This window comes from Triturus cristatus, chromosome 4_2 (assembly GCF_964204655.1).
Source record: "Triturus cristatus chromosome 4_2, aTriCri1.1, whole genome shotgun sequence".
Lineage (NCBI taxonomy): Eukaryota > Metazoa > Chordata > Amphibia > Caudata > Salamandridae > Triturus > Triturus cristatus.
Genome location: NC_140586.1, coordinates 291,956,222 through 291,975,796, shown reverse-complemented (window position 1 = coordinate 291,975,796; position 19,575 = coordinate 291,956,222). Strand labels below are relative to the sequence as shown.

Genomic DNA, 19,575 nt, shown 5'->3' with positions numbered 1-19,575 from the left:
CTTGCTGCCTCTGCTGTCCGAGCTTTAAGTGGGATGAAAAGGGGGGGAGGAGCGTCTCTAAAAGGGGCGTGGCCAAAGACGCATAGCTAAGCATCCTCCTTAAGATAGAGGGCCTAAGTAATTACGGGAGTGGCTTAGAATATGTGAACTAGACCTGTGCTCCTCAGTATGACGCATGAGTAGTATGTGGGTGCCTAACTGAATTCTGTTGTTGCATCCAGACAACCAACCTAAGGAGACTCGTTTAATTACAATATGTTTAAACAAGCCAAACCTATTGACTTTGCACATGTGTTGGCAGTATCAAATAAATGAATGACCACTGATTTTATTGTGAATGATTAGAGTTGAAATTTTGAAGTCTGAAAATACGAGAATGTGAAAACAAACATTACTAAGGTCTGTGTAAGGGGGTGGAGATCTTCAGTGTCCCATTACTCCTGAAACCCCCCCCCCTTCTCCCACATTACTTTGTTTTGAAGTCTCACTCTTAGACACGCTCTTATTCCCCTCTAAATTATGAAACCCTCTATCTGCATATCTCACACCTCTTTCCCCTTAAGCATGTCTTTTTAGGTCTTGCCTAGGCAGTTTTTGCGCTGTCTCTTTGTGACCTGCTGTATTCAGGTGTGGACTTGAAGCTCCGCCCATCTTTTTAAGTGATTCCTGTCACTGTCATTTGTAAACTGTGGCTTTTCATTGGTCAATCGGCTTAGTAGTCCCTCCTTAGTACCGCCTTGTCTCATCTTGCAACCTCCCATGAGGACACGCTCAGTTACATGTGTTACTCTGTAGGCTTTAATTACAGCCTCCGAGCACCAATTGGTTTTCTCCTGCCTGTTTTTGCAGGCAGGCCACGCTCCGCCTTTAGTTTGTTTGCAGCGCCGAACATGGCCGCGTGTTTTTTTTTTTTTTTTTTGTTTTTTTTTCTTCCTATTTGTTTTAAAGCTCCCCATTCTGTGCTTTCATTTTAATGGCTGCTGCGCCCCTTTCTTTAGACACTAAAGAAAGGGGTGCGGCCGCTATTAAAGTGAAAGCGCGGCATGGGGCACTTTTACAAGCTAGCATTTGCAATGCAATAGGTCTCCCAATTGCTAGAGTTTAAGCTATTGCCATTGTAAATGACCATGCCATTTATTTATCTGTTTTGAAAACCAACATTTGAATAAAATGCATTGTCATTTACAATGCCAATAGCTCAAACCCTCGCAAATGCGAGACCTATTGCAATGCAAATGCTTGTTTTATTATCTCTTGAGAGCACCTTCAAGTATGCAAGTTCACTGTTTCTGCTGTACAAAAAGACTAATTATTAGACTAAACATTTGCTCCATGTATAATAAGAATCGAGCCTACATATAGGGTACACATGATCCATTGCTTGCCTTTTAGTTCACTAATAGCATTGTCATCTGGGCACAAGCAGTAATATTTCCCAGCTCATGTTTAAGTACTCACTTTTCATAAATATATTACTAAAGCATGATGTGGAAGTGCACTGTCGTTTACAGATAGCACATTTTACATTGAAATGGACACAAAACGTTCCCGTTAACATGTAATTTTACTGATCAAACTATATAGCGCATAAACAATGTTTGGAAATTGGGTTTCAGCAAAAAATATTTAAAATTTTGCACATTGAGTAAAGTGATCTGATTTTGTTTTGATCCAATAAAAATCTTCTTTCACCACAGTTACAAAAACGTGTCTTCATGACCAGTGAAATATATCTGAAATGTTTGAACAGTTTGCTTATTAGCTATTTTAGTGTTGCTAGAAAAAAATCCTGCAATCTTACAGCCTTTCATTTCACATGCTTTGCACAGTGTGATTGTTGCACAGTTCACTTTAAAAACTCCTCCAACTTCGATCATCACAGAAAGAAAAGTAAATTTAATACGGCAAACTGACTTTTGACCTCTCTGAAAGCCTAGCAAATGTGACAAGATAAGTTTTAAATGCATCTTTATTGCTCCTTCACTTTGTGAGCAAACAAAACACCTGTTGTCAGCTCGCCAGAACGGGCGAGTAGGCCTTAAAAATAGCTTGTCCTGATTAAATATGGCTCGCAGTAGTGAGTGGGCAAGTGGATTTTTTGGGTCCTGGTGCAGTCCATTTGGTGCCAATATTCTGTTTTAGTGGTATCAAATGAAAGCCGTGGTTTCAGGAAGGCAGCGGCACCATATTTGGCACTCGTCTCGGCAGCCATTGAGACCCTTTAAAATCTTGAAGTGTTTGTGCTGAGCGCAAATGGCAACCTCGGTGGTTGCTTTTAAGTATCACCAGCTCATGTGCGTAACCCCTGTGCGTTCACTTGAATCATTGCGGATGCTACTTGCTACTTTGCACGCACTGGTCATCGACCAAGACTAGTCTCGATGTCGTACGACTCTTCCAAAGTTCTCCCTGATGAGTACAGTTGTGTTCTTCACACCTGGATCTCACTGTCTTTATGGGTTTTTAATGCCTCGTTGCTTCTGCTTTTGGCATGCATTTGCAAGTCACTGCCTTCAGTGCTTCTGTGTGGTTGTTGCCACCTTTAGCACCATCGTTCTGTACATATGAAGTCTCTGTGGTACGTTGTGGAGCAGTAACTCCTCCTTTCGGCCTTACCGGCAGATTCCTGGCCAACTGTGAGTATGCCTTTCCGTAGGGACTTTGCCTTCTTCGAAAATCTTGTGCTTGCTGGAGTGGCACTTGGACTCCACATACACCAACTGAGGCCTGCTTCACTTCCACTGAGGCACACGTGACACGTGCTGGACCTCTGCAAACTCTCGGGAAGAGCAGGCTTGTTTCTTTAGGGCTCTTATCCCCTATTCGTCGCCAGCTGTAACGTCCTCCCTAGACCAGTAGCATGCAAATGACCACAGCACACACTGAGCTCTGTAGTGCGCGTCTCTATTCTTCAGATTGCAACCGTGAACTGCAGGCACTGCGTGATAAACTTTATTAATGACACACCAGACCGATTTACATCATTCTCCTATGGAGTCCATCAGAGACTTGAAGGGCCCTCCTGTTCATATATTCACTAGACCCTTTCATCTGCACTGTGTACATTTAAGAATAGAGGAATTTTAACTTTACAATCGAGTGGAGATCAGCGGCCTGATGTCTTGACAAGCTGTAAGTGGCTTCTACATGTCACTGTAACTTTAATACTAAGCAAGCATTTACTGTGTGTATCTTTATTAGGAAACCTCCTGGTGGCCCAAACCATTTTTAGGTTGTTTGTTTCATTTTAAAGTTGCTCCTGGTGGCCCAAACCATTTTTAGGTTGTTTGTTTCATTTTAAAGTTGCTCTACTTTTCCTTTGTGTACATTTGAACCCGGAACCGGCAAACTCAATCCGGATATATCTTGAATTATTCTATCACTGGTGCATTTGCCCACAAAAGTGTCAGCACATGTTTGAGGTTACACTATTCCATTCTTTGATTAAACTTGTACATTAGCTGTGGTTTGGAGAGGGGGGGGGGGGGGTCCATCCGTCTTTGCCGCAAACATTTGATCTTTGTTTTTAACCTGAAACATGACCCTCATGCATGCCCTGCCAACCCGGGATGATGTAGTTGGTTAAAGAACAATGAAATGTAGGTGCTTTGAGTACAAATTGGTTGCACCCAGGTGCAACCTTTGATCGCCATGTGGCCTCTGAAAAGTCAACTAGCACCAGTATTTGACTTTTACTCTTGTTTCCGTGGGAGATTATTATCTTGAAAAAAAATTCACCAAATTCCATGTGTTTTCATGTGATATTGGGCATATGAAGCCTGAATGATTATTGGTATCTCTACTACTACATTTTTCTTTTCTTCCTCTAATGGGACTAGGGCCTCCAGTACCATGGTTTGGTCTGACTACTCCAGTGGTACAACTTCCACCTCGCATTATTGCAGTGAGGTTAATCTATGCCAGGGCTTGGTCCCGGTTTGGGTCTATTAATTTCCAACCTATTACACCCCTCAGACAATGTGGGTTTGTGCATCAACCCTCCAGTGCCACACACTGATCAGTAGATATGTGGGTCCCCTAGAAAAGCCTTCCTTGTCCTGTTTACCTTGAAGTCTGTCTGGGGATGTTGGAGGCAAATTCTATCAAATTTCCTTGTGATGACCTGTAAACCCTACGTTTTGTGGGTTCTTTTATCCTCCACCCCACACATTTCTGGTACTCGGACGCCCTGTATTTTAGTTGAGCTGGCTCAGAGACCATACGTCCACCCTACCTGCAACCATTCCGCAACAAGGGAGCTCCTCAAAGCAATGGCACCTATTTGAAATTTGTGAACTCACTTGGAGGCCTAGATATCTGTGGTCCCATCACTATTGTTAATTGACTACTTCAAGGGGATGACTTATTTGGCTCGGATATAATTCCAGTAGCTGAGAAACCTTGCAATCTAACCTGGGAGGCCCTCTTGGTAGCTTTCTAAAGTCAATCTCCGTAAGGGTACACTGTCTCTTGCATGAACGTCTTTTCAGGGATTGTAAACCAGGACCGGCCTGTGCTGCCCAACCTCTTCTCCCCCCCCCCCCCCCCCCCCTGATTCTAGTCCCCCTCACCAACACTCCTGGGTCCTTTTCAATTAACTAGAATAGATCAAACCAGGCTGAACAGTGTATTTATGGTGGCTCGGATACTTCCATGTGAGGCTGGGTCACGTGATCTCCTTCTTACTGCAAGCATTTCCCAGTCATACACAATCAAAAAATATATTTAGAAAAAAAACTCCAAGCCTGCTATTTTCCATATAAACAAGATACTAACACGCACCTATGGTTGGACGTGTTACATGCTGTTGCTAAGCAGAAGCAGTGCTTTGATATTTCTAAACATCACATGTGCAATGGATTCCGAAGAACAAAAACAGAAGAAGCAAACACCTTGAGGCATTCTTGCACCAGGAAACATTTGATTTAAAAATAAAGCTGTGGGTTTTTGCAGGGTGGGGCAGTCATAGAAACGTGATGTGTAACACTCCATACTTGACCCATCAGGTAATATGAAAGCATGGCCTAATGTAAATGTTGAAAAGAGATGATTGAGCAAGAACGGAAACCAGTTTAATTCTGCACATGCAAGGTCACCTAGAGATGCAAGACTTCATTCTGCCGTGGCATCTCCAGGCGTTCCCTTGTTTCTTCTGGGAGATGGGGTAGGTGGCATAGGTATTGGAGCAGCGTGCTATTAGGTTTCCAGAGTAAACCTCCTTTCCTGGAAGGAAGGAGAGCAGCCAAATCAGTGCCTAATCCTTGCTAGCTTAATTGCAACATCAGAAATCACAAAATGTTGACGTCGTATGATAGAAGCACTTTCCTGGTGCCTCTTGCCACTTCATGTAAAGTCACCTTACTATTGCAAGACTCGGGTAGCATTCATTAAAGTTTGCAACCAGGATTGTGTAAGGCCCATCAGCCTCTTGTGTGTTGCCTTCTTGTGGCCCCAAGTTCAAAGTCTAACCCTGCCTGGCCTGGCACCCTTCTGACCTACTGCTGCTGCCTGCGCCCTCACCTTATCATTGACAATTTGAGTAGGTTTCTTCTGCATTCCACCAGGTTCCAGGTGACTTTGGCAAGTCAGCAATCCGTGCTCTAGTCTAGATATTAGCTCGGTATTTTTCTCTTTTTAGTTATTTTGATACATTGAATTAATTTACTATGACACCCCTCGTGTTAATATTGTAAACAAATATATATTCTCCAAATACCTATTTTTAATTTATTTCCCTTTCTATTATCCTATACGTTATTATTTCCCCGGTTAATTAGCCCAAGACTTTCATAACCCGAGGTAAATGAACCGTGCAAAATATCTCATTTGTTTCGAGGCCTCCGCTTCATGGCGCCGTTCTCAGCCTACACGTGGAGAATGAACGGTTTCCCTGGCAAGGGCTCAGTCTCGAGTTTCAGGAATGCCTCTATTAGTAATTGATTTCGAGGCATTGCTGTCGTGATATAACGTTTGAAATTGGTATTTCGTGAGCGCCATTAAGACCCCCCCCCCCCCCCCCCCCCCCCACACACACACACACACACACTTCCCCCTTCAGATTGTCTCTCTGTTCGCCGGGTGCTCTTGGAGCTGCTCCTGCGCACGCTGGTTCGTATCCAAAGGTTTCTTTAAAAAGGCGGTTTAAAAATAACCGGGAGCTGGGCTGCGGCGGGGATGCGCGCCAAAGCCACTCATCCTTCATTCTGAGTCATGGTGACTTGGCGCTTTCCAGGGCTGAGCGTCTGTTTCCCGGCTCAGCGGCACCTGCTGCTGCCCTTTTCTGAGGACTGCCTCTCTTCCCGTCAAATTGTCGCCTACGCATTTCAAAACCCGAACTGGACAGTTTGGGGGGGGGGGGGGGGGGGGAGGATGTCACGCACGTGCCGATTTCTACATTTCTAGGGATACTACTCCACACTGTGGCACTGGGCTCAAACAGCTGCGAGAACTCTGCGCGTAACGAGCATTTTCTCTCTTTTCAGCCTACGTGTACGACCCACATTGAGACACAGACATCTGGGGGTCTCGCCATAACAGACACCCTGCAGCCTGGCGTCAGGCATAGCACCCTCAGTGGATTTGTAGCTTGCTAGCTAGCACACTGTCGGATCCGTTGAGGGGGGGGGGGGGGGTGGTGTTCAAACTCAGTAGCCTTTGTTCTCCCACAACTCTGTGTGCATCTAATCAATGGAACGCAGTTGAAGTAGTGTACAAGGAGCACTTAAGCCTATAAAGAGCAGTGCAGGGGTAGATACCAGCATTTACCACTAATCTCCGGTAATACAACCGTACAAACCAGTTATACAGCCATACAACAATCACCAGCAAATAGCAGAGTATATGCCAATACTTTAGTACATACCGGTAAAACAACAAATAAAGCAATTCCAGTGCAAACTGCACAGCAGACAAACTGGGTTGACTCCAGCAATGCCGTGCAACGGTGTTCTACTATCCGCTGCAACCCAACATCTAGCCAAAGGGCAACAAAGGAGGATTAGAGCGACCATTAATACTGGAGAGCCACATTTTGGTCACTAGAACCTGCTCCCTACCTTGAATGGAACTTGACCATTTCCCAGCATCCCTGCACTGGTCCTAAGAACAAGAAGACGCACCATGGCCAAGATAGCACCCAAGCAGACACATAAGAGACCTAAAGCTGATCCTCTGAATCTGGAATCCTGAGTCAAAGGGAAAACCGATATTAATGCAACAATGGACATTATATGAAAAAAACCTGGCTTAAGTACATGACTTGGTGAAGTCAACAAATACGAACACAGATGCTAAAATGCCATTGTAGCTATTGGGTAGGACATAACAGCGATAAATAAGGGAGTCGCAGAGGTGGAAGACAGGATCGTTATCATCGAAGACTTCCAAACGAACGTAAAAAAAGATTTCACTCTGCTTAAGTCCAACTCACAGAACCTACAAAGGCAAATGTCAGAATTGGAAGATTGCACTAGGAGGGGGAGCCTCCACATATTTGGCGTTCCAGAAAGGGCAGATGACACTGCCGGAACATGCACAAAATGTTTATAGAAACATGGCTTCCCAAATCAACAGGAATTCATTTTAGCACAGAACTGGAGATGGAAAGAGTACATAGTTGCTATTTTTAAACCCTCACACACAAAAAAAACTAGACCCATTGTTTGCAAACCATTAAGATATCAACATGTAGAGTTGATTCTGGACCACATGAGGAAGAATAAATCCATCGACTGGAATTGCAATAAAATCTACATCTCCTAGGACTACTCAAAGGGTACTGTTGAAACTAGCAAGGGGTTTCTAGCCTTGCGACAGACTGCACAGCAAAAATATGTTCTCCTTAGCTAGCGCTACTAGGATCAACCTAGATAGCGCAATACATATTTTCAGCGACCATAGAGGTTTGCTGAGATTCCTAAAATAAAAGAAGCTGAGATGGACACCACACAGCCAAAAGCTAAACCGGAAACACCAAATCATTGAACTGCCCAGGTTTGAAAAATTCTCTTAGAACGTAGTATTTCTGGTCGTTGACAACACAAACAACGTCCATGTTTTAAGCCTAGTTAGAGAACGTTTTAAAATCTACTAGTTCGAGTTTTAATTTGTAAGGAATACAACTGTAATGATTAAAGGCCCTTGACAATCGGGCAGTGTTCTATGTTCTAAGTTTTCGTAGACCCTTAAACATGTTCCTAACTTTTCCAGATTCCGATACATGTTTTATGAAAGGTTAAAATATCTACTTAGTTGAAAAATCACAGTTCTCAGGACATTGACATTAACAGGGATGCAATGTTTTATCCTACTTGGGCAATGTTCTAATTTTCTCTAGAATGATTTTCAATATTTAATGAACAACAATGAGGTACTAAGTCCATGAAACAACAGCCAGTAGGGATAGTTGAGTCCCACTTTTAAACTCGTTGAATGTTTTTACGGAGGTTTAATATGCTCAGAATGCTTACAATTTTTTAAAGATATTCTTAATGTTATATGGTCAAAGTAGTGCTCTCTGCCTCTTTCTGGAAGCAACCTGTTACAGTACCACCACGTGCATGGTCTAAAAGTGCACAACCCCCATCTTGAAAATCCTGCCATAACCCTTCAACACGATCGAGGAATAACATGCATCACTCTCCACTACATCTCCACAATCAAACCGATCCACAGGACAACCTCAGTCACTCAGCCCTCTTACATGGAGATCAATAGCAAGATCAAGACCTCTAGAAGATACATTAAGCCGTCTATTAAACATCTACCAGACTTGAGGCAGTGACCCCTATACATGTGCATCTTGAACTAAATTATATGACAGTTTAAGCCACTCACATGACACTGGCCAGTATCCACTAGACACTCACCAGTTTCTCTAGACCCACTCAAACGTTTGTGGCTGACACACCTGATACCTCACTAGTGACTAACTCTCCTTAACAATAGATCCTACTTCACGTGTAGCATCTCACACAACCTGCCTATTCTACTGATCTTACTCTAAGCGTGAGCTACAAATTCCCCTGATAACCACATTCTCAAATGACAAATGGGGAGCGATGGGGTAGGAGGGATAGGGATCAAATTGGGATTTCGACAGTTAGCTTTTTGGTTATTTATATGCTTAATCTTCTACTTTCTAGGAATTCTTTTGTTGATTATTTTGCGGCTGCATCTACACTAATTGTAAGCATAGAAGATGGAGTTTGCTTCAGAAGCACATCACAATAAACAAGTGTTTACACAAAATAAAAGACCACTATTCCAGCTCTCAAACCAAATATGGCCCTACTGTGGTGATAGACATCCGAAATTCCCATCCATGCTACTCCATACCCTTATATCGCTGGACACTGCACGAATATTAGTGTTAAACTATAGAACATAAACAGCCATCACTAAATGTAATCTCTCTAAACACTAACGGCTTCAACCATCCAATGAAGAGAGAGAGAGACAATTATAGACTATACTCGTAAACTAAATGGTGATGTGATCTCCTCCTACAAGGATGCAAACTTAATCAAGAATTAGCTCTTTCTCTTAGACACAATGGATGTGCAGATGTGGCTTGCTGCCATACCGTGGGGGAAATGTACGGGATGAAAACCTTAATCTTTCACTCATCTAAAATTGATATGCTATCATCATGTGTGGACATGAAAAGGAAATGTATTGCATCCAAATTGTTCAAAAATGGGGGTAAATTTTTATGTAGCTATGTTTATGCGTCGAATGCAGTAGATTCTTTAACGCATAGTTAAGCAAATTTAACAGTGGCGCTTCTTTCATTCGAATGGTAATGGCTCTATGCTCTAATCCCAGTGCCAGAGTCCAAGCCGGTGGCTTCCTCTCAAGCTTTTTTGCTGTGTCAAGGCACACTTCAAGGATGCTCGCTTTCCCCTTCTCTCTTTCTCCTGGCACTTGAACCACTTCTAGTTATTATTAGAAACCACTAAAACATTACAGGAATCAGATTTGGAAAAACAACAGTTAAGATGGCTGCATATGCAGACGATATTTTGACAGTCACAGAGGAAGCTGGCCAGTCCATCCCAGGAATGTATTCCATCGCTGAATTTGCTAAAATCTCAGGCTGCACCCTCAACGAAGACAAGTCTGAGGTCATCTTATTAAATAATATAGGCTCCAAAGAGTTATTGGGCGACTCAGGCCTTGCCTGGCAATCACATTAAATACCTTAGGCTAGAATTGTCCAACAATATCACAGCTCGCTTAGTCACAAAAAAAACACGGACTATCAGAAAAGGAACTGATTTGTCAGATGGCTGGTCACCTAAACATTTAACATGGTGGTGAAGGATAGAGACAGTGAAAATTATGATTGTGACCATTGTAAATAACTTAATCAGTATGCAACAACTCGCCCTCCGGCTTTTTGAGGAAAATAGACCGTCTCATTAATAACTTCCTCTGGCAAGCGAAGAAGCCTAAAATCTCATTAAAAAAACTGAGACTACCAAAAACCCTGGAGGAGTCAATTTACCTAATTTTAAAGCTTATCAAACTGCTTTTCTATTTAAACCGGGTACTCACCGGCTAAACCGAAGTGGGGACTACCCACCAGTTTGGTTGGAAATCGAAACTTCTGTTCTACCTTATGGGAATCTGATCTTCATCTCAAAGGGAAAGGATATCTTGTAACACTCAAACTATATTATAAACTACATGAAGGAGGCTGTACTATAAATTGACTCTCTCTTAGAAAACAAAATGTGCACATCTAACCTAGCTTCCTTATACAACAACCCTAGGTTCAAATTGTATGATCTTCTGATCCAGTGACAGGAGTTGGCTTTGCAAATAATCTTCACTATCATCCAGTTACGTTCAAACAAACTCCAGCTAACCTTTTGTGAACTTACAATACATACACACACACACTCCCTATCCAGTTTAGATTTCTAGAACTTTCAAACTCCAATCCTACATTCAGAAACTAACCTACATGGATAAAACACCATCATTGCCTCAGTTCGTTAGTAAGCTCATCAAAGCGGGTCATGAGATCTCCAGAATATACGATTATTCAAGTCCAACATCCCCCAAATGGCATTCGTGAAAAATGGACTAGGGACAGATTGGCACCTGAGAGCACCAAGCACTGAACCAAAATCCGACCTTCCCTGCCCCCCTTTGTATACGAGTACACCAGTCCTGGCCCAAACTAAATTTATGTTGATACACAGAACTTTTGGGACTCCAGCTCTACTACATAAACTGAAACTAGGAAAAACGCCCACATGTTGGAACTGTAACTAATGGGTTGGTGACCTCTCGTATATTATCTTTTACTGCCTATCTGTAGCAAAATATTGGGAGGACATATTTGAGTTAATCAGCACACACATTTTTTAATTCACACCCGAAGACAACTCGTGTTCCTTCGATTCACACCAAAAAAAGGAGAAAGATGGACATTTATCAGATCTTTTACTCAGTGTGTAAACTCATCCATAATAATTGGAAAAATACAGCTACTCTTACATCAACAGTCTAGCGGAACTGGATCTCTTTCATTAGAGGTGCTGATAACATTTCACTTCCAACCACCCACTGGAAAGCAAAATCGAGAGCAATTTGGTCCACACTAGACAGTTTTATGGCTAACGCGAAACCCCTGTGACCGACGCCCCTTCTAATTTACTCCATGCATTAGGGAGCTAATAATAGTAATGATGGTGTTAAAAGCAACACACTCCAGGACAGCACTCTATGGTTATGCTGTAGTACAGATTGTTTTACCAGGAATTAGTTTTGCGATGAGTATCCTTAATGTAGTCTTATTATTATTATTATTATTATTATTATTATTATTATTATGTTAAATTGTTATATGTAATGTTTGCCTACTCATTTTTTATTTTATTATTGCCATTCAATAAACTTATACATAAACGTTCCTAATTCCATGGATTGACTGATCAATAAAAAAGACTATGAATTAATTTATAAGACGGACATGACTATTATCAATTATTTTTTTGCATCCCGTCTGCGCACATTTATTGAGGTAGTATCATCTTTATGTATTTATGTTGCCTTCTTGCTTACGGTTTTATTATAAAATCTGATAAGGTTTTTGAAATCAGAAAAGATGGAATCATAACTTGTTTGGGGAACAGGAAGCTTTAAACAGAGCGAGCCGCATCATGGCTGGTATAGGAACTCGGGTGACGTTACGAGCCACCAGTAGGCAGTGCCAGGAAAACGCCAATATGGACAAAGGGCTTGCTTTAGCCTGGGCTCTACTAGCGTAGCATGGGTTTTGTACAGTATGGCTGTACGTTGCCAGCTTCATCTCCTTTGACTCTGTATTTAAACCGGCGTGCTGCATAACAACTACATTTGAATGTTCAGCGGCTAGAAGGCCGTGCAGTGAGTGACATCTCTTTCCACAGCCAACCATACCGCCTCTGTCCCCTCCCTTACTCCTCAACACGCAGACACATGTGCTCATACACTCCTCACCAAAGAGTCTTTGATCCACGTTAAATAGGCATGTGCTTTCCCTGCGGTGCAACCTCCGAACATTAAACAGCCACAGCTTTAAAGTATAGAGCTGCAACCAGGGACCATCTCGTGCTATAGCTCCAGTTTTCCCCCTCTACAGTAGTAGCCCACATTGTTGGCCTTTTAAGAGCATGTCTTTATGCTCCTAGAGGGGCTGTGGATTTGCATACAGGACAGCCAGCAGGTCCCAGAGTGGCAGAGCAGGGAGGTAGCCTCTGGTCGCAACACCATTCCAGCACCATATTGTACATCAAATTATGTTCAAAATATGATGAAGATTTTGTTTTATAAAGTATTAAATACAGAAGTTTAAATTTAGTACATTGTACGATAGCACTATATTGAGTGGTACTTTTCAAAAGCAACACCTTCTAAACATGAACTTGGAAACATTCCTCTGATTTAACAGACGCTACTTCGGAGTTTCTGGACCAGCATAAATACTCAACACCTAGGTTAGGACAACTATACATATTGGCAACAAAAAAAAAGGTGTTGGGATCCCACATAGCTAGTTCTCCAGTCACAAAAATTCTTCAGTGAGTCAAAGAAAGGGCAGAGCTAGGTTTAGATTCTTACATGCATGTTCTGTGTTAAACCTGGCAAAATTCAAGATGGAACACACCCTTTTAGATTTTATATTGGTGCTCATATGTTCTACGTTTAATATTTTTTTGTGGTTTGGATACCTGCATTAACGAGAGAAAGGGCGTAATCACGGATGCAGCCTAGGTTCTTTTTAGGTTTCACCTGCACAGTGCTTACAAAATCTTTTGTTAAGAAAAAAAATATCTTAAAAGGGGGCTTAGAATGCGCCCATGGCATACCATTGGTAAGCTCCCACTTAACTCTTGTTTCTTTGCTTCCTGTTAGATGATGCCTCCTCCTCGCCGTAGGCTTTCTCCAGGGCTTCTGTCTTCTTGTTCTTACCGTGGAGCATGGACCAAGTACTGCTTCCTGTGACTAGTGTCCTTCCACTAGCTGCAGACTCCCTTCTGAACCTTTTTTTTTTTTTACTTTTCTGCACCCCCTCCACCTTCTACCCCTCCCCATAATTCTTTTTAACCTACTCACCCTTCTGCCTTTATTTCCCACCCTCCATCTTGTAGCCTTTTTTTTCTCCAGGTTTATACAGCACTAACTCCTCCCAAAGGTATTGTAGCGCTTATCTGAGCACTAGTTACATTACACAGGGACACATTCATTTTTGTTTTTTAGACACTGGAAGATTAAGTGATTTACCCAGAATCACAGAATGTTGAGCAGATGCTGAAACTCGAATCTGGTTCCCCAGTGAGCAGCTCTGACCGTTACGCCACATCCTCCCACCGGCAGAGATGTTTGATTTACCCCCCCCCCCCGTTCTGATTTAAGGCATATTGCACAGCGGCACAGGCTGCTGTGTAACCTGTATTAAAATAAATAACAACTAAGCGCTGTGTAGCAGTCAAAGCTGGCCGCACCATAGTGCTTTGTTTTTATTTCCTTTAAGCCATACTGCACAGAAGCCCGCGGTGCTGTACTACTTCTTTAAAAACTATTGACAATGCCAATAGGTCTTGCATAGCCTAAACCTGTTGGCTTCGCCAAGGCTTGTTTTCCCTCCCACTCCCGTATGCATTAAGGTGCTACGTATCAGCCAACTTCAGCCATTGGATGACCTCACTATGACTTACGGCATTTTGCAGTTTTTACAAGGAACACATACCCCCTCAAACTAGTTTCCTTCAGTGCCAGGGCGTACTATGGTAATGTGTTTATTTAATTGTGATTTTTTTTTTTTTTTTTAAATTCATTTATTTTAAGCCGGGAAAAAAATGTTTTTGCCTCTAGCAAATTATTTTTTGTTATTTTTTTTTTTAGATTGAGTGCTTGGCATATTTCCAAACAAAGTTTTGCAAGAAAGGATACAAAATATTTACCAGAAGGCTGGCAGCCAATTCCAGACCTATTGGCTTTGCCAATGCAAACCCCCCCCAAAAAACGCAACAGGTTGTCGGAGCCATGCAGTTCTGTACCAGTATTAGTTTGCTTCTTGCAGGACAGTGCCAGTAACCTGCAGATTACCGATTTCGATCCTAGCATGATGGCTCAGTTGGTTCATTCAGCTCTTGTGGGGACACTTATGTAACCTGCAGGTCACCACTTGTGATCCTGGCAATTGATATGGTGGCTTCTGCATTCTATGTATGCAGCATAAGTTTAAATTCTTGCACAGCTTCATTCTTCAGATGTTGATTAAATTAATGCCACTGCGTTATGTAGTAAAGTGTATGCATTGCCTACTTTGTGGAAGTGGTGGGCATTGGTACTCGTTTGGGGGCTAGTTTTACTTTTCATTATCACCTTTGACAAAGAGCAAGAAGCGAGATGCCACAAAGAAGCAAGAGAAAGGCAGAAAGACAGTGACTGGAAGAAATCGTGAATAAAAAAAAAAAAATGTAAGAATGAGATTAAGGGAATAATTGTAGGGTGACGGAAGACAGTCATGGAATCGAATCCAGGCTAGGCAGCTTTGGTATTCTGCAGTGTTGGCAGCAGACTCCTACTAATTTTAGTTATGCAAACTTTTTTCTTTCTTCTCCCACAAACCTGGACAAGACCAACCAGTGCACAGTAGAGGTGTTATGGGCACGATCATATGGCCATATATGAACTGGGGTGGCGTGGTGAGCAAAATAACGATGGATTAAACCCAGATCTGTGACTGCGGGTGAATGTTTTGCCAATGTGCAACATTCCGTCCATCATCTTGTGTGTTTTGCTGATGGGCACGATCTTGCCAGTGGTACCGTGGAGGGGAGGAGCTGCATGCAAGTTTTAGCTTGAGAAAAGCATGAGATTTTATCCCAGAGATGGGATTGTGGAAAGTGCATGGCACTGCAGTTTGTAATTGTGTTGCAAAACATACCAGATATTCCAAGTGTAAACTTATACTCTAACAATGAGCATACTATTGGGCAGTTAAAGATTGAGGGGCCTTGCATATTGTATTTTGGATACCGACGGAGATTTGCAGCAGCTAGTTATTACCACCATATCCTATTTGAAGTAAAGCAAATATTGTTTTGGATATATTAGACTGACTGTACCTGTTACGAGTGAGCCTATAAAGATTACCAAAGGAGAATTCGTGCTGAGGCTGCTGCTCTGTGTCACCCCAAACAGGGATGTGTGAAGCCTTCTGAATGCCGCATACCCGACAGCTTACCCCTGGCGGGCGAGGTCTCCGTTGTTTAAAATGATGGGTGTGTGCAGTGGCTATGGAAATAAGACTTTGCAGGAAGTGTTGCAGCGTGGAAACCTGGGTAACGGGAATCAGGACAAAACTCTGTACCTAATAACCTCCCTTCATCACAGACCAAATATCACATTAACACATTCCCTTCTACAATCATTGGTGGGGCCCATAACACCAACATTCACACTTCGCTTCTCACTGGTCTGCACTTGCAGGAGAAATGAGTGTTCAAGCGCTGACATGAAAGGAATAACTTATAACCTATAGAGAGAAAATTATTTACACTTCTATGCACTAATATCCTTATCTCTACACTTCGTAAACCTGAACATTAAGATACTCCTCCCACGTGATCACTGGATCAATTAGTTGGATTGGTATTGATGATTTAGTCTCGCTAAAACATACTCAAAGATCCTGATCTATCCTCTTTCAATAAACGACCAAACACATTTTCTTGTTAATCAATATTTTTGTTTATCTAATTGATGCAAGAATTTTAGTTCCCTCTAGTAAATTTATTAATCATTACGCAAATCATAGAACACCATATTTACCTATTCTGGCTATCGGTCGTCCTCTAAGTCATCAAATTTAGTCGTCAGCACGCTACAGTCCCAAAGATTGGGTCAAGGACCAGAGACGTGCAAGCATCGATCAGTGCCCATAGATTTTAGGAAGTCCTTAGTTCATCAAGAAATTGGGCAGCAATTCAGTCTGTCAAAGATTCAGGAATGCAGCCGTCATGTAGCGTCACCGTCGTCTCCGTCAGCAAAAGTGAAAGTACGAGCAAGACCAGCAAGCCAAATCCTCTCTATTCTAATGTCATTTTATAATTAAATTAAGAACAAGAAGATACATTTTAAAAAATTTGGGCTTATCCCATTAGTTGGTTGGGATCGTCCGGTGAGGTTTCACACAGTTCAGGAGGTTATGTCACTATACATGTTCCATCCGGTTTTTGTACAAGTCCTTTGTCAAAATATTTGGCAGGCTTCCCGTCGTGACCTTGCTTGGGCACATCGAGTCTAGGGTCATGTCGAGGCCACTGGTACATGTTGTTGGCACAGGCGCACTTCGCCCGACACCTCGTGGAATGGTTGCCATCTCGTCGTGTCAGATTAGCGGCCATCTTGGTTTTAAGCCCAAAGGACAATTTACGCGAAACAAACACAAAAAAGTAATTAATACATAGAAATAATGAATAAAATGTTGAACCCTCACTAATTCCCCTATGTGCTTGTAATTATCTAGCGTATGGCGACATATAAAGCGTTCATATTCACCCATTGATCTAATCTGCTGCGACATTACGATAACGTCACAAAAGCAACATATATCATGCGATATTCTATTTTTCTTAGTATTGGTATGCGTACATATGTTAATTACAAATTATTTTAGCCGTGCAAAATGCAAATCCCATGTATATTTCGTATATTAGTAATGTTGGTTAATCTTCACGCAAACACATTAATAGTATTACAAATAATAGATTATTCTAATTAGTATAAACATGCTGAATGGGGGGGTATACAAAATGTATTACCCGCTCCATCAGAAGGATACGGATTGTTGTGGCTCCCTATCATGATTGCATCCACCTGCCATTGTTGATACATGCTTGTATCCTCCCTTTTGCTTTTGGCATTCCGTTGCCCATTCTTTTAGTAGCTGCTCTTTCCAGCTTTTAGTGCCACTACCTTGATTCCAGTGATCCACTATTGCCAAGCTCCTCTTTTCTGAGCTGTTGACAACCTCCCACCACATTTCCATTATCCATCTTTCTTCCCGTTGTTACATTGTCACCCTCCTTTCTTCTTTCACACCACCTGCCTGGCGATCTACCTTCTTTGTTCAGCCTTCACTTACCTTTTACCTTCTTAATTCACCTTCTGTTCTTCATACATTAGTCATTGACCATTCACTTGTTAACTCTGCAGCCTAACCATCCTATCGCACACAAACTCGCCCATCAACAGACACTTATACTTTGACTTTAAGAACACAGTGCACCATGGTTGGCCTCCAGAAGATCTAAACATTAAACAAAAGATGTAATTTTAAGACGAGAGACGTTGAGAACTGGCTATAATACTTCAGGTGAGGCTATGAGCGTTTAACACCATGATCTAGAAGACAAGACCACTTCCAACTGGAAACCACAGATTTGTCAACCTGAAAACCGTTTTCCTCTGTGTGAAAAGGTAAGGTGTTCAGCTCGCTGCCTAAAAAGACTTGGAGGGGCAATTTAGGGGCTGGGCAACGGAGAGTGGATTGGGGCTTGATGCCTGTCGTTGCTTAAGGTGCCTACCGTATACCCCTGTCAACATACAAAAACAGATTTGTTATCCTGCCTCCAGTGACCTGAGAAAAATGCAAAACCCTGCTACGACTCGAAGGGCCCAGAGCCTCCAACACACGAAGTGGCCCATGTAGGGCTTTCTAGCTCAATCTGTGCTTACCGTGTGATCTTGTCTTTTCACTGGGTGACTGTGTCGAGTTATTATTTTGTGTGATACATGGAGAATCTGCGTGGTTTGGAAGATCTGAAGCAAAGCGCATGACCCATGGACTTCAGAACGGGACGCAGTGCACCAATAAGCTGTGATTTATTCCCTGGGAATGTACAATGCCCCTTTGAGCTGGTTAAGTCTCTCCCCCATACAATTGCTCTGACTAAAACTGATTTTTTTTTCATCCCACCCCGGAGACTATCTGATTCGAGAACTCTTAAACTTGAAAACGAGGTAATGTTCTGTGGGTGTGTAGCTTGTAACACTACTTCTGTAGTGCAGTATTGCACCGCTGTTTCTGTCATCCTCTTACCGGTTTTGTGCGAGGGAATCCTGTACAGTAACTGCCAATGTTGGATTTTTGTTTGTGAAGATAGCTAGCTTATCGTACGGCAGCGAGTGTAGTTGGTTCGGCTGTTGCCCGGCTGAATCTGCCTCTGTCCAACCTCCTTAGGTTGCGCTGCAAGGCCACTGCTTATCAGCCAGCTAGTGATTGGTGAGGTCTGGGCTTTGAGGAAGAGAATTGTATTCACAATTCCTTCCCCTAGTTGCCCTCTCAACTACTTTTTCTCCAGCCCTTCATTTGTGCTCTATTCCGTCATTGCCACCTCCTTCCCCCGGACATTTACTTCCACCTCTGCAACCCTTTCCCGCGTATCACACCGCCTAAAGCGCTTCTAAAACCGCAGCCACAACCCAGGCGCACCGCTTTCGGTTCTGCTCTTAAGCGCACCCGAAAGAGGGGCACGCCCTCCCGAGAGCTCGAGCGGCAGGAAGGCGGGGACCCAGTCAGTCAAGCAAAGAATGAGGAAGCGGAAATCTCAGCCAAGCGCGCCCCTGGTTACTGCAGTGTACCGAGCGACCAAAACAAGAGGATGCCCCGGCCTCCCGAAGGGGCCTCCACTCACAGTGGCACACCTGAAAAGGTAAGGTGTTTGGTCGGCACCTGCCCTCCTGGGCATACTCTGGCCTGAGGTGAAGCACCGAAAAGATTTGTACTTTTTGCGTCCTATTGTTGAAAGGTTATTTCCTCATTAGTTCGCGAGTTGTGGGCCCCCACCATTCGCACCAGCCCAAGGGGCCTTAGTGTTGGTATTTTGGTGGGTTTTCCCGTGTGTACATCTGTGTGGAGCTGCCCAACTGTTTCCATTGTTTGCAGTTTAGATTTAATATTTTGTCTTTATCCTTACGATCTTTCCCGAAGCGAACACGCGCCATACGTGTGTTTGTGTGCTCGGCAGATTGAGAACCTCTAGAAACATGTTCGCATTAGGCCAGAAGGGT

At 42.8% G+C, this 19,575-nt stretch overlaps 1 protein-coding gene across 13 annotated transcripts in view; it reads left to right on the top strand.

Moving 5' to 3' along the window:
• The window catches only part of RC3H1 (ring finger and CCCH-type domains 1), a 710,644-nt gene that overhangs the window by 15,964 nt on the left and 675,105 nt on the right, over nt 1-19,575 (top strand). For 4 of the 13 annotated variants that reach the window (XM_085601578.1, XM_085601571.1, XM_085601574.1 and 1 more), the window contains exon 1: nt 19,109-19,217. The exons of the other annotated variants lie outside the window; for them this stretch is intronic. The gene's annotated coding sequence lies outside the window, so the exon portion shown is untranslated. Of the gene's footprint in view, nt 1-19,108; nt 19,218-19,575 lie in introns of those variants that run through there. 13 annotated transcript variants of the gene reach the window in all.